Source organism: Sminthopsis crassicaudata, chromosome 1 (genome assembly GCF_048593235.1).
Source record: "Sminthopsis crassicaudata isolate SCR6 chromosome 1, ASM4859323v1, whole genome shotgun sequence".
Classification (NCBI taxonomy): Eukaryota; Metazoa; Chordata; class Mammalia; order Dasyuromorphia; family Dasyuridae; genus Sminthopsis; species Sminthopsis crassicaudata.
In genome coordinates, this window is record NC_133617.1 from 573,083,683 (window position 1) to 573,098,490 (window position 14,808).

The window sequence follows — 14,808 nt, forward strand, 5'->3', positions numbered from 1 at the left end:
CATATTACCTATGTAATCTTGGGCAAGAATTTTTTGGGCCTTTGTCTCTTCATCAGTAAAATGAGGAGGTTTAGATTAGACATTCTCTAGAGTCTCTTTTAGCTCCAGACCTATGATTCTAATTTGCTGATTATTTTATGAGTATACATAAATATTCAACTAAAGTCCTCCTCTTAGACTACTAGATATAATCAAGATTATTCAATTTAGAATTTACTCTTGTTTTTTTCATAAATTGTTTGCTTATCCCTAAGTGTGATAACGAAGATGCCCCAAATTCTTTAAATTTTTAAAATAATCTCTCTCTCTTTATATATAGGTCATCTATCCATTTTGACTTTACCTTGATAAAGAAACTTTAAAAATTGCTTATAACATACCACATTCTCACTAGTACTTTTGGGCAAGAAATAGACATATAATACGTTAATTGATTAAATTTATTTCTAAACTATAACTCAAATGACTATGTAGATAACACTTCAAAAACATCAGAATTTCATCTTTGTGTGTATTTTTTCAACTGACAACCTTCCCTTGTCATTAAAAAAAAAATATATATATATATATATATATATATATATATATATATATATATATATATTGTAAAACATTATCACCCAGTCATTAACCTTCTGATGAAAAACTTCTTCAAATTTAGATTAGTTTATGGAGGACAGTCTAGGACTTGATTGATGGACAGCTGGATAGGACTTTTTTATTCCTTATGTTCTGAAGGCATAATATTGACGCATCTAGGATATCTTAGTAATCTGAGAGGAAGATCTTAACCCTATATGGAGTCATTGGTTTTTTCTCCCTTCTTTTTCTGTTGTTCCATACTGAGTATGTTTGTGCCCAGGATCACCTCCTGCATAGCTTCAGCTTGTACTTAAATTCCCACAGAACTGAGAGGTAGGCTATCCTTGTTCTCCTAATTTGCTTATATATTATGTCTAAATCATGATCCCTTTTCAACTTTATCTTGATATAGAATGTTAGGTATTGGTCATTGTCTAGTTTCCGCCACAGTATTTTCCAGTTTTTCCAGAAATTTTTATCAAATAGTGAGTTCTTATCCCAGAAGCTGGAATCTTTGAGTTGATCAAATACTAGGTTACTATAGTCACTGATTGTTTTGTCTTGTGTACTTAATCTATTCCACTGATCCACTACTCTATTTTTTTATCAATACTAAATGGTTTTTATAACTGCTTTATAAATTTATATCTGATATAGCTAAGCCATAAAATGATTTTTTGAATTACAAAAAATGGAAGAAGAAGGAAAAAAACAAGATAATCTGTTGAGAGATTGCTTGTTTGTTTTTCGTTTTCCAAGGTATTCAATCATTGACTAAAGTGGTTGACAGACAGAAGTCTGTATATGTCATGACATCGTTAGTCTGGGCCTCCAATGATGGTTCTTTGATGAGTGCTACAAAATGGTCTGGTGATGAAGAAAGCTGAGCTGGCTCTCGTACATATTTCAACTTCCTTATTGAAAAGGTCTCAGAGTCCCAGTGGGATTTAGTGATTTAGAACAAATTGAGTCACTCTTGGACTTCTCTGGCCCAGGCTGGGCTCATTGCTCACTTGGTCTCTACACCCTGATTCCATGTTGACCATTCTGTGATATTTATTAAAGGTGGGGATGCAGAGTACAGTGTGTTTTGGAAATGAAGGGTCTGAAATTCTGACAGTCTTTTTGAATACATGAGTAAGTGGTGCTACTTACAAGTAGTTTTTTGTTCAGTTGTTTTCTGCTAAAGATGTTTTCTCTTCAATTCTTATTAGTGGAGAATCCACATCAAAACAACAGCAGAGTTTCAGTAAGGTTTTACAAGTCTGCCAAAACACAGACCACAAAACACCTTTAAATAGGACAGAACTCTGTGCCATCAACACAAGAATGAATCATTCCCACCCAGGTTTCCAGAACTTCACCAGAGAATTTATGATTGGTTCCCCAAAGGACTGAAACAACAAATTTTTTTCTCTATGGAATAATCATGGAATTATACAATTTGAGAGTTAGAAAAAAGTTTAGTGGCCATCTAGCTCAGCCTATTCTCCCTAAAAACAATTTCCACTATTACATTCTCAACAAAGAATAACCCAGTTTCTTTTCAAAGATCTCCAGGAGGGGGAAATTCACTAACTTACCCAAATTAGCTTATCAATGCCACAAATAAAGCTGAAAATATGAGAAGTTATTAGAACTAATCAAGAAAAGAAATAATTTGTTCACAAGATGAGCCTTGAGAGGGCTTCATGTCTTTTAGAAGATGGTGATAGTGGGTGTGCTTTATGAAAAAATTTCCTCTTAGATCAAGAAAGTTGCTATCTAATGCCTCAGTTCTTTGATTATAGTGATCTGGTCCCATTTTCCTTTATTTTCCTGTTGAGTAATTGCTTTTATCTATCAACTAGTAATTCATGTCATGATTGGAATCAGTCACCATAAAAGGGACAAATGACAAATAGGACTAATTTTTGTGGAAAAAAGCAACAATACTGCCTATGATGATATTTGGTTTGCTTTTAAAAAAAACATTATAAATAACTTGAAAACTATATCATAATTGCATTCTGTTTTCCTAGCTTTAAAAAAACATACAAATTCATATTATTGTGATAATTCAGCATTTCTACTTATACAATCAATATTTTAGGCCATTCACTTTAGAGGTTATTATATCTATCACATTCACTTCTTAGAATCACAGATTTAGGACTAGAAGGATATGAAAGGCTAGTTAGTTCAATGTCCTCATTTTGTAGATCAAGCAACTAAAATGCAAAGAGGTTAATGTGATTTGCTCAGTCACAAAAAAAGTAAGAGGTTCTGAACTCAGGTCCTCTGACAGGACTCTTTCAATGACTCTGGCTCCCTTTTACTTTAATACAGATTATTATCTTTATAACTTTCCCTTAATATCTCAGGGGTTTTTGTTTGTTTTATTCATGAAATTTGAAGAGTAGAGTAATATTTTGGGCAGTGGCTAGGCTGCAAAGATTGTTTTGCAAAAGAAAAAAAAGAAGTTTGATTTTACATTATGCCTTTGGAATGAGCTTTGTTTGGTGAAGCTTTTTATTGAGGTAGAAAACCACACTGCTGCCATTTTCTTAGTAAAGTATCTCATAGTCAAATGTCAAAATGTATTTTAAAGTCAGTATTATCAGGTAGGAGTACCCCAAACCCAAGAAGTTATAAAAGCAGTATCACATTTCTAAGTCAATTGTGTGGCCTTAAATCACTTGTTTTAGTTGTTCTATATATTTTAAACCTTTTCTCAAGACGTTTAAGGCTCTTTAAAGCAAAAAATATGTAAAGTCTGCTATTGAAGACCTTCCCAGGCTTCTATTTCTCCCCAAACATTCTACATCCATGCTGAGTCTATATGTATGTAGAGGATGTCTGATATCAGTATTGAATCCCAAATTTCCTAGAAAGAATATTTTGATGCCATTCAACTTTTATTAAGTGTTCACAATGTAAAAGGCAATATGTTAACAAGGAGGAACAAAATTACTAAATAACCTTTCATCAGATAGCCTATATTCTTCTAGGAGAGAACACAGAAATTTTTTATGCCTAATAGCAAATGGTTTCATATCTATGCACATTTGTGTCTCAATTGCTCCATTTATAAAACTCTGAATTCATTGTTAACAACATGAATGGGTTTTCTCAGGTATATTAGTATGCCATATAGTGTTCATTTTGTTATTTCTGCATTTCATTTTATTTTATTTCAGGCTGAGGACAAATATGACAGATTTTCTGAAAAAAAAAAAAATGTCCTTCTGAAAATCTACAAAGCTTCTAAAACTGAAGACTCTCCTAATCCCTGATTAGGATCACTAACATTTACTGTAAATTGGTCACATAATCTCTCTTTTGAAATCCAGCTCTAATGAAGCCTTTAAAAATTTACCATCTTTCCTAGCAATTCTTATTGAACAAAAACAAAAAAACAAACAAACAAAAAAACCCCAGAAGGAGCAGATTTAAATTTGGCTTTTGTTACTACAGCTTTTACTAGGAACACTCTGTGACTTTCAATAGATTTTATATGGCAACAAATTTTATTTCATGGATTCTGCGTAATTGTTTATTAAATGCAGTTTATTAAATTTCAGACAGACCTTTTCATCTTTACCTTTTGGCTAGAAGCCTGATAACTAATATCAAAACAAACAAACAATGTAAAAGATTCAAAATTGGTAGAAATTCTCTATATGTGATTTCTTATCCTCCTTTGTTCTTTTGAATTTCTTCTTAGAACTCACCAGATCATTTCATGAATTTGTTTTCCAGGTAAAGCTTCTTCCTTTGTCATAGTCTTTTTCTATTTTATTCTTGTGTTTCTTGTTTTTCACATTAATCTGTCTTATTTAAATAAATTTCTCAGGATATGTATTTTTCTATATTGAAAAATCCCTCATTCACACAGTTTATTATTATATCTCCTTTTACAATTTAAGTTTATACTAAAATTTTAAAATTTAATGTATGAAATATTGCAGGCTTTCACCATTGAGTTTAAAATTTTAAAATATATGAATGTAAGCAACAAAAACAAATTAAATCTAGAGTTGAAATGGGGTATCAAATTACTTCATGAGCACTTAAAAATCTACCATTAAAATTTTTCTTAATCATTTCTAAATCCATTAGCTAATTCTCTTGGATCAATCTAATATCACATAATTAATATTTTTAATTCCAGAAAATTAATGATTCCTAAGATTAACCAGAACCATATAAATATGGCCTAAGTAATATCCCTAATGGATATATGATAGAGGTGATGAATAGATTTAAGGGATTAGAGCTGATAGATAAAGTGCCTGAAGAAGTATGGATAGAGGTACATGAAGCAGCAACTAAAAATATCCAAAAGAAAAAGAAGAGCAGGGAAAAAAAAATGGCAATGGTTACTGATAAGACTTTACTAATAGCTGGGAAAAGGAGGAAAGGGAAAGACAAAGAAGAAAGACAAAGAAGAAAGAGAAAGATACACCCAACTTAATGCAGAATTCCAAAGACAAGCAAGATAAGATTTTCTTAAATGAGCAATACAAAAAAATAGAGGAAAACAACAGAATGGGAAAGACAATAAATTTCTTCAGAAAAAAATTGGAGGCATCAAGAGAATGTTTTATGTAAAAATGGACATGATAAAAGATGAAAATACTAGGGACTTAAGAGAAGTAGAATAAATTAAGAAGAGATGGCAAGAATATACAGAAAAACTATACAAATCTTAACACGCTGTTAACCATGATGGTATGGTTATTGATCTAGAACCATATATGCTAAAAAGCAAAGTCAAGTGGGCCTTAGGAAGCACTGTTAACAAAAAGGCCAGTGAAAGGGGCAGCTAGGTGTTGAAGTGGATAGAGCACCAGCCCTGAAGATAGTAGGACCAGAGTTCAAATGTGATCTCAGACATTTAATACTTCCTATCTGTGTGACCCTGGGCAAGTCCCTTAACTCCAATTGCCTCATCAAAAAAAAAAAAAAAAAAAAAAAAAAAAAACAGTGAAAGTCATAGTATTTCAGCTGAATTATTTAAAGTCCTAAAAGATGATTCTATTAAAGTACTGTAATCAGAATGTCACCAAATTTGGAAAATCAGCAGTGACTACTGAAATGGAAAAGGACCTAAAGAAAGTCAGTGCCAAAAAATGTTCAAGCTTTAAAACAATTGCTCTCATTTCACACTCCAGCAAAGATGTATTAAAAATTTGAAAGCTATTCTTCAATAATATGTGAACTGGGAATTACCAGAAATGAGAACTGGAAACTGGAGATAGAGGAAAACAGAGAGTCTGGCATACCATGATCCCCAAAGCCATAGTGTCAGATGCTAGTAAACAACAGAATTAGATCCAATAATGAATATATGTATAGTGTCTTTAGTTTTTTGCCTTCAAACACCCAATTCTGGAATAGTGTCGTATTTGATAAATTCGTACATAATTTAATTTTATTAAATTAAATTGATTTATATTAAGGAAAGTTTTCATTCATTTTTTTTCCTTTTGTGAAGCATCTGTAATGTGAAAGTCACCGGTGATAAACCCCAGATATTTTTTTAAATTTAAAAAAAGGAAAAAGAGTTGCCAATATCAAGAAACTTACTACATGAGTTTATGAGATTTATAAAGTTAAATCAATACAATTTGAGAAATGAGAAAGCACTATCAACTAAGGGTAGCATGAAAAGTTTTCCAAAGAAATTCCCACCTGAGATGAGTCTTTAAATAAATTATATATTCGAAGAAGTAGTATTGAGGAGCTAGTTCATTGCAAAGGTCCTCCTGTGTGGAAGCAGAACAGGACATATTGATTTGGAGATACAGCAGTTAGGTTGACTGACATCTAGAGTATGCAAAATACCAATGTAAAATTGTAGACTGGAGCTAAATTGCAAAGGACTTTAAAAACTGAACTGAGGAGTGTGATTTTTTAAACTTAATGATAAATGGGAGTCCTCAAAGATTTCTCAATAGGAATAACTCATGTTTTGACAAGTGATTTAATGCAGTCAACGATAAAATCTGACTAGATTTTTCTATTTGCCCTGCATCTTCCCAGTTGTTTTTGCCTTAAGAAGCAAGAACATAAATTCAAAAGACACTGCACAATGAATCAGGGGGTAATAGGTCCTGTCTCAGCTCTCTGCCAATAACGTAGTTATGTTATTTTGGATGAATCACAACTTCTCTGGATCTCAGTTGTTTTATCAGCACAGGTGTGTACTCTAAGGATTGGGGTTTTCTGTTGATAATTCATAATTATTTTGCCTTCTCACAATTCTCTCTCATCATGAATTAAGCTTTATATCTGGCATATGTTTTCTGTTTTTATAGAACTAGTGAGTGAAAGTAATCTGGAGAAAGTGACTGACCCGCTATCTTGATGATCATGTGACCTAAAAGTTCTCTGTAAACATTTCTGAAGTACTTTCTAGGTCTGATGTCTATGTCTTTTTCATGTGAATTGTAAAGAACAAAATTCCCCATACAAGTAGAATCTCAATGAATATTTTATTGATGATAATGTTGGTAGAATTTTGAATGAAAATTCCAGAAGTTGTTCTATGTAGAAAATGAATGTGAGACTCACATTTGGAAAGAGACTCACATGTAACCCCTTGTAGTGAGAACTCTTTGTGTGACTTAAAGGGAGGCAAAACAGACCCCTCACTCTTCTCCAAGGGAGATTCATTCCTGCCAGAATAGAAAATAGAAGATTGGGGCAACTGGTCACTCTGGTTTCCTTAGAGAGAGGAGAATATATCAGGCTAGAATTATTTCAATCTGTCCTTTAAATATTGTTAATCTATAGGATATGATCAGATTCAATTTAATTCCTGATCCTTTTGTCATTTTTTTTTTGGGGGGGAAGGACATTAAGATGTATATCTAAGGCTTTATCCCTTTTCTATCAAATACCAATTCCTCAATGAACTAACACAGTGAATAGCAAAGAAACTCATTATACAAATCATAGCAAACCATAAATCAGAGAAGTTCTACATAGGTGAGTTCAGAAGGGTCTACCCTAGTTAGGTCCAAATAGTTGACATGAACATTTATAATTGAGGTATCTTTAAATTTGCATGTATCACCATTTCTTTCAAGCTACTGCAATTCTGCTTTGTCCATAGGGCAGAGTGCCTTCTTAGGTGCAGGTACACAATGCTGGCTGGTCCTGGGTCAACATCTCCCTTGTCACACAATTAATTCCAAAGTTAAAAGGAGAGGGACTTTGCAAATGTCCTTGTATGGCTTCTTCTGACCTCCACATGAGCACTTGCTTCATGTGAGTTCTCCAAAAAAAAATATATAGCCTTTTAGATCAACAAACATACATTAGACACTTAAACAAGGTGGCCAGCCCATCAAAGTTGCACTCTCAGCAGTAGAATTTGAATGTTTGGCAGTTCTTCCCAGGGTTTTGTTTCCCTGTTGATCATGAGCCTTCCAGTTGAGAGAGCAATAAGTCCCTCATACTTATATATACCAAACAATTCCAATTTGGAGGAGAAGTGAAATTGACACATATATTTATATTGTCTTTCATTTGATTTCTTGATGACTTTGTATAAAGATTTCAATGAGTGGCTTTATTTTTTATTTTTAATTAAAGATTTTTAATTTCAAAACATATGCATATGATGATTTTCAACATTCACCCTTGCAAAAACCTTGTGTTCCAATTTTTTTCCCTCTCTCCCACTCTACCCTAAATGACAAGTAATCCAATATATGTTAAAAATGTGCAATTCTTCTATCCATGTTTCCACAATCATTATGCTGTACAAGAAAAAAATCAGATCAAAAAGGAAAAAAAAAATGAGAAAGAAAACAAAATGCAATCAAACAATTTGCATTGATTATAAAATGTGGGAGAAGGGTGGAAGTGATAAAAAAAAAAATGTATATAGTACCTGCTATGTGATAGGCACGATACTGAGTGCTTTAAAATTTGATTCTCATAGCAATCTTGTGAGTTATGGGTGCTGTGGTTTGGTTGAAGAAACTGAGGCACACAGAGGTTGACTTACTCAGTGTCCCACAGCTAGTAAGTGAGTCCAGATTAAAACTCAGGTGTTCCTATCTCTAGAGCTGGTATTCTATTTAGTGTGCTATCTGCCTAAAAAACAACAACAACAAAAAAAAAAAACATCATGACTCAATCAATCAATAAACATTTATTAAGCTTTGCTATACACAAAAAAAAGACAAAAGATAGTCTTGCCCTCAAGGAATTTACAATCTAAATGGCTTCTTCTGGTCAGGAATTTTAGAACCTGAAAACAGGAAAAATACTTATATATGAAGTTCTATTCACAGTTAATATTTACCTCAATTTGAAAAAAAATCAGAAAATATTCCCTTTTTACAGCTCCTTTCTGTACTGAAAACATGGCAAATTCATATTTTTTTTCTCTTTTTTTCCTATCTCTATCTTGACGTCCACCTCTCTGTCAAAAAACTTTTCTGAATCAGTCTAAATCATGTCCCAGAGAGTAGTTAAACTACCAGATGTTATTCCAAGTTAACATTCAAAAATTGCTCTTTGAGTTTATTCCTAAATGGGTAGGAAAAAAAAATAAGATGGAGCCAAACTTTTAATGAAACCCCCAACTTTAGGACAGTGACTTGTGTAAGTGCTTCATAGTTAGAAATAGTTGAATCACAGTGTTCTCTTCTTTTTAGTGGTTATATGGCTATACAGTAAATGTATATCTGATAGATAGTGTAGTAGATATAAGCGAGGCAGGCAATAGTCTCAAATTGGAAATTGAATGGTGCCCATTGGTTTGATAATACCATAAATTCCAGTAAGGCTATAACATAAAATTCTGGGTCTCCAAGAAAATATTCTAGAAAGGACTATTTTAAGATTGTTAGACAAATAAATCTCCACTCCTTCTCAGGAAGGAGTTTCAGTAGTATCTGCTCTTGGACAACTTAACTGTTTATTTTCTTCAGTGTAAAAGATGTAGGAAATTTGGAGGATTTCTTACTGAGCAAAAGGCCATTTTACATAGTAGTAAATACAGAATCTTAGCACAATCCTAGGCACATAATGTTTAATAAATGATGTTGTTTTTTATTATTGTTGATGATGATAAGGATGGCAGCACAATGGATGTTGGGAGTAAACACATAAATTATGAAATTACCAGTCTTTATAAACTGAAAGATAATGCTTATGGGTCTGTATTGAGTCACAAACTTTGTCTCTCATCATTTGATAGTCAAAAATCCTCAGTCAGAATAAACGAACACTAGAAGAAGGACTTTCAAGGGCATGGCTTCCATTGCTATACTCCATACTGCTAGCACTCTAACTTTCTTTCCTATCACCTATCTCTCCTCTCCTCTCCTCTCCTCTCCTCTCCTCTCCTCTCCTCTCCTCTCCTCTCCTCTCCTCTCCTCTCCTCTCTTCTCCTTGCTATCCTAACCATTTTTCAGATCTCAAATCAAGTTCATTCTCTTCTGCCATCATCTCCACCTAAATTGTAAACACTCCCCACCCATGACTTGCCATAACTGCTGCTCAATAACCAATATTGGAACTATCCAATGGATTTAGTTAGGAAGAACTGAATTTGAAATCTGCCTCTAATTCCTAGTAGTCAAATTATCATAGGTAAGTCATTTAATAATAATAATAATAGTAGCAGGTAACAATTTATACAAAGTATCCCACAAGTCTTTATATAGTTCTAATCTATTAAAACCCCAAACTACACTGAAATTTTTGGGACAACTTGTATTATCTCATTTTGTCCTCACAACAACATGATGAAGTAAGTATTATTATAGCCCATTTTACAAGTGAGGAAATTGAAACCTAGAGAGGATTAATGATGTGCCAAAAGAAATAAACTCAAGTGTCTGAGGTTGGATTCAAAGTCAGATCTTCCTACCTTCAAGTATGACACTCTCTTCACCATGCACCATGCCATGCCTTCCATTTACCTTCTCTGAGTATCACATTCTTTGTTTTTAAAATGGAGATAATAATCCCTTTAATATTTTCCACAGTGGTTGCCATATAGATCAAAGGCAATAAGGCAAAGAAAGTGCTTTGTAGACTTAAATTTAATATAGACATATTAGTACTATGATTATTTCTTGGTTGATTGATTTGATTACTATGATGATTTATTAGTTGATTTAAGAAATTAATGTTACAAATAGATGATGTTAAAGAGAGTTAAAATTGTAATCCTGGCTTTACATTTAATCTTCCCTTACAAAGAAAGATGGTGTTCTAGATGGAGTATCCTCAGATGGACTTTTGATATTCTGACTTCAAGTCTACATGTAGGAGGTATGAAAGGAAATGTACACAACTGAGGAAGCAATCCACCTCAAGATTATTATCTGAAGGTAACCAAGTGGTGTGGTAGACAGAATTTTAAACTTTTAATCACAAAGACCAGAATTCAAATTCTTCCTGAGATACTAGCTGTATGACCCAGGAGAAAACACTTTAGCTCTCTCCCTCTCATTTATAAAATGGGAATAATAACATCTGTCTCAGAGTATTATTGTAAGAATCAAATGAGATAATATATGTAATGTCCTTTGCAAACTTCTAAGCATTACCATCTGTAAAATGGAGATAAGAATAGTACCTCTTTCCCAGTTTGGTTGTGACAATCAAATGAAATAATAAATGTAAAGCACAATGTAATAATAATAAGATGGTGATGGGATTTACAAAGCTGTTCATCCTTATTGAGGAAAAATACTCCATAAGGAGCCCCTAGCCCTGTACAAATCATGGTCACCAAATTTTCTTGAATTTAAATCTGTAGGATATAAATATATTTAGACTACTCTAGCAAGGGTGTGCCCACCTTGATAGAGCTAAAATAGTCTTAAAGAAGCTGATTTTTTTTTTTAGTGTAGGAGTAACTTAGACAGTGGAAGAATTGGGATCATGAGTTGAAATGGTCTTGTTAAAGGTCTTACATTTTATTGATTTTATATTAAACAACTGATTTCAATCAACAAAATATTGAACTCATTCCAGCCAGTCCCCTCAGGGAAGATAGTATTTTTGTTCTAAAAACACTTCTCACTGACCTTTTTACCTTTACTCATACAGGGTTCCCCCAGATGTGAATTTAATGGTTTCAACCTTGAATATTATCAAACTCATAAAGCATGAAACTTACCCTACTGGAGGCAGTCTTCATAATTTAACTGGTTAAGCTGCCTGGGGTCTTGGGGTCCAGCAGTGTACCTGCCCCCCAAATCATAAAGTTAGTGGTGCTATTTCTTCTACTTCCAGGGGTCCAATGACTTGACCTCCAACTCAGGTCTCTTATCCATCTCAGGGGCAAGGCATTAGGGAAGTAGAAATTATGACATAAAACAAAGACTATATTATTTGGTCCATGTGTTATGGGTTACTCCATTTGATTCTCTGAACAAGGGATTGTCTGCCTTCAACTTTTCCAAGCTTTTAAAATCCTTTTTATAGTCTGTTCAGGCAATTTAATGAGGACCACTTGAGAAACATAAGAGAATGACATCATTCTGCTCATAGCCTCTCTTTCTACCTCATCAGGATATGACTTAGGATATGACTTACTCTAAGCAGGACAATAAGGACATGCTTTTTCAAGTTTAAGAAACGCACATGGAAAGGCTAGTTTCAAAACACTGACCAAACAACTTATGTTGTAAACCCGCCTCTCCTCCCTAATTCATCCCTCAGAATTGAATTGAATTTTTCTGTGGCTTCTACTTTTTTGATGCCACAAAATAGTTTTGAGCAGAGAGTTCCATTTTAATTACAATTTATTCAAATACCTGTGAACCAAATGAAATTAATTTAAAAACCCTGAGAAAACATAGAGAGATTAAAAAAAAAAAGATTCATTTCTTTGAAAACTGGCTGACATCACAGAAGTATTCAAGTTACAAGGGTCTTCTTTCACTGCCAGCAAAGGAAAGAAGTACAGATGGTTCCAATAGTGCCATAAATTTATTTCCTAGAGTAAAAAAATTATGAAGCACTCTGACCTAATAGACTTCCAGGTGATCCAGACCATATAAGGCAATCCAAAGCCCCTTAGAAAAGAAATACCCAAGTGGTATTCCTTGCATTTATATATAATTGTCTAATAAGACAAGATTAGTATTATCTCTTTGGATAATTTCTTCCCTTTTCTCACTCCCCACCAAAAAATCCCCTCTATTTAGCCGATATGGCTATCATTTGAAAATCACAAATATTCTGAGTTTGAAGACATGGCTGCTAACATGAAACCTAGTGAAGATCAAATGGAATACCACATGTAAAGCATTTAAATGCTATATGAACACTAACTTATTGTCATTGTTGTTATTACTAGTAGTATTTCTAATAATAATATTAGGATTACTAGTAGTAGTAGTTTTAGTTGTAGTAGTAATAGAATAGTAATATTATTCTGGAAGCTCAGAGATCACCTAATCCAGCTTTCTCATTTTAAAGACCAAAAAAGTTGGCTGAGCAAACTTGGATGTCTTTTACAAACTCATCAGGACAGTTTCAGAGACAGAGCTGGTAGCAGGAGGAGAAAAAGAAAGAGGAGGAGTAAATGAATATTTTGACTAGACTTTGACAGTGTCTCACACTGTGTCAAATGTTTTCCTGTTTTTAAAATGAGAAAACCGAATTAAGTGATCTCCAGGTTTTATTCCAGCCCCAAATTGTTATGATTCTAAGTATACCAAACCAAGACAAAGCTATTCCTAGGAGGAACTAGGCCCAGAGCTAACTAATTGTTCTTATAGTCAGTTAATTAATAGAAAGATGTTTTGGAGAGATCTTCACATGTGAATCCTATAATAAATGTGCAAAGAAGTGCATTGCAAAAGACGTTTTCAACAGGTTTTCTGATTCCTGGTAGATGTGTGTCCTACCACCAAGATGTTCCTTACAAAGAGCAGTATGATGGTGGTAGGAATAGTATTGTCATATAGTCTGGGCTACTTTTCCTAAAAGGGAGGAAAGCTGTTTTTGAGACTTAATTGTTTCAAGAACTTAAGACTCTAGGTTGGACCTTTCAGAAAACTAACAAAGTTAGACTTTCTGCTTTTATTCAGAATAAATAGTTTGAGTTGTAGGTTTTTTAAAATATATTTTTCAAATAGGAAACTAAAAACATTTTCTTAATGAGACCACAACACCAGGATAAAGCACTGGTGAAGTTGTTGCCCATAATGATGGTATCTGTCATATATTGTTGGAAGGACAATAATGTTTGATCTGTGATTTTGATTCAGAAATAGATCTTAAAAGGCACAAGAGTAAGTGCCCCTCAAAGTTGATAGATGTCTTAAACAACCATAGAAATTATCTCAGTCAACACAACCTTTGGACCAGATACATTTCTATATGAGGCATCTATATCTCTGAAGGAGTGCCATGTGTTTGCTTCATATCCTTTTCATACTATGACTACAAAAACCTCCTTTTGTTAATTATTAGAAGGTTATTAGGGGCAACAAGGTGAGTCAGTGGATCATAGCCACGTATGGAGTTAGGAGAATCTGAGTTCAAATCCAAAGTTCTTAGTACAATGTAAAACTTTTAAGTCTTTTACCTACATTAAGATTTTTGAGGTACCATATCTACTATATATGGATATGTACATATATGATTATTATATGAAATGGTTTATATTAAAGATACACATATGTATGTAATTCTAGTCTGCATCCAATATATTTCCTTCCTTCCACAATTTTTCTTTTCACAATCCCAAAATCTTTATTATTTTACAATCATTTGTGCCAGGGATTAATAGACTCAGACTCCTTGCTATTGGTTTAACCTATTTTTATAACAATGTCTATGCTATGTTCAGAAACATAATATATCTATCCAGTCTTGCCAAAGTAACATTTAAGGGGCATTTCCTAATGATCAGTGCCATACCTTTCATATACAGCATCTAATTTTTCTTGTTGAATTGCTCACACATGGTTAAAAGGGTGATACCATGTTTGAGAATTCATAACTCTCTGTATCATTAGAGTGGGATTCAAACCCACTTTAAAATATAACTGGGGGATAGTTAACATAAGATATAAAAATACAATAGAGATATTGTTAATTTGTGGTTTATTAAGTCAATATGTAACCTGAAAAAAAAGTCAATATGTAACCTGAAATCTTATTTGTATGTGGTTTATTGAGTCAATATGTAACCTTATTTGAATTTTATCCCACTAGCATGGAGAATTTACACCAAGTGCCTTTTCTCTCTCC

The 14,808-nt window shown here is 33.2% G+C and overlaps 2 long non-coding RNA genes across 3 annotated transcripts in view; both read right to left on the reverse strand.

Annotated features, from left to right (window-relative positions):
* Positions 1-14,808, reverse strand: part of LOC141555332 (uncharacterized) — a 108,755-nt gene that overhangs the window by 82,766 nt on the left and 11,181 nt on the right. For both annotated transcript variants that reach the window (XR_012486161.1, XR_012486160.1), the window contains exons 4-5: positions 6,259-6,332; positions 1,738-1,847 (exon numbers count right to left, since the gene is read on the reverse strand). This is a non-coding gene — a long non-coding RNA (uncharacterized LOC141555332). The remainder of the gene's footprint in view (positions 1-1,737; positions 1,848-6,258; positions 6,333-14,808) is intronic.
* Positions 7,048-11,844, reverse strand: LOC141555326 (uncharacterized). The gene is made up of 2 exons (XR_012486159.1): positions 11,720-11,844; positions 7,048-7,244 (listed from the first exon to the last, which is right to left on the reverse strand). It is a non-coding gene; the product is annotated as an uncharacterized LOC141555326 (long non-coding RNA).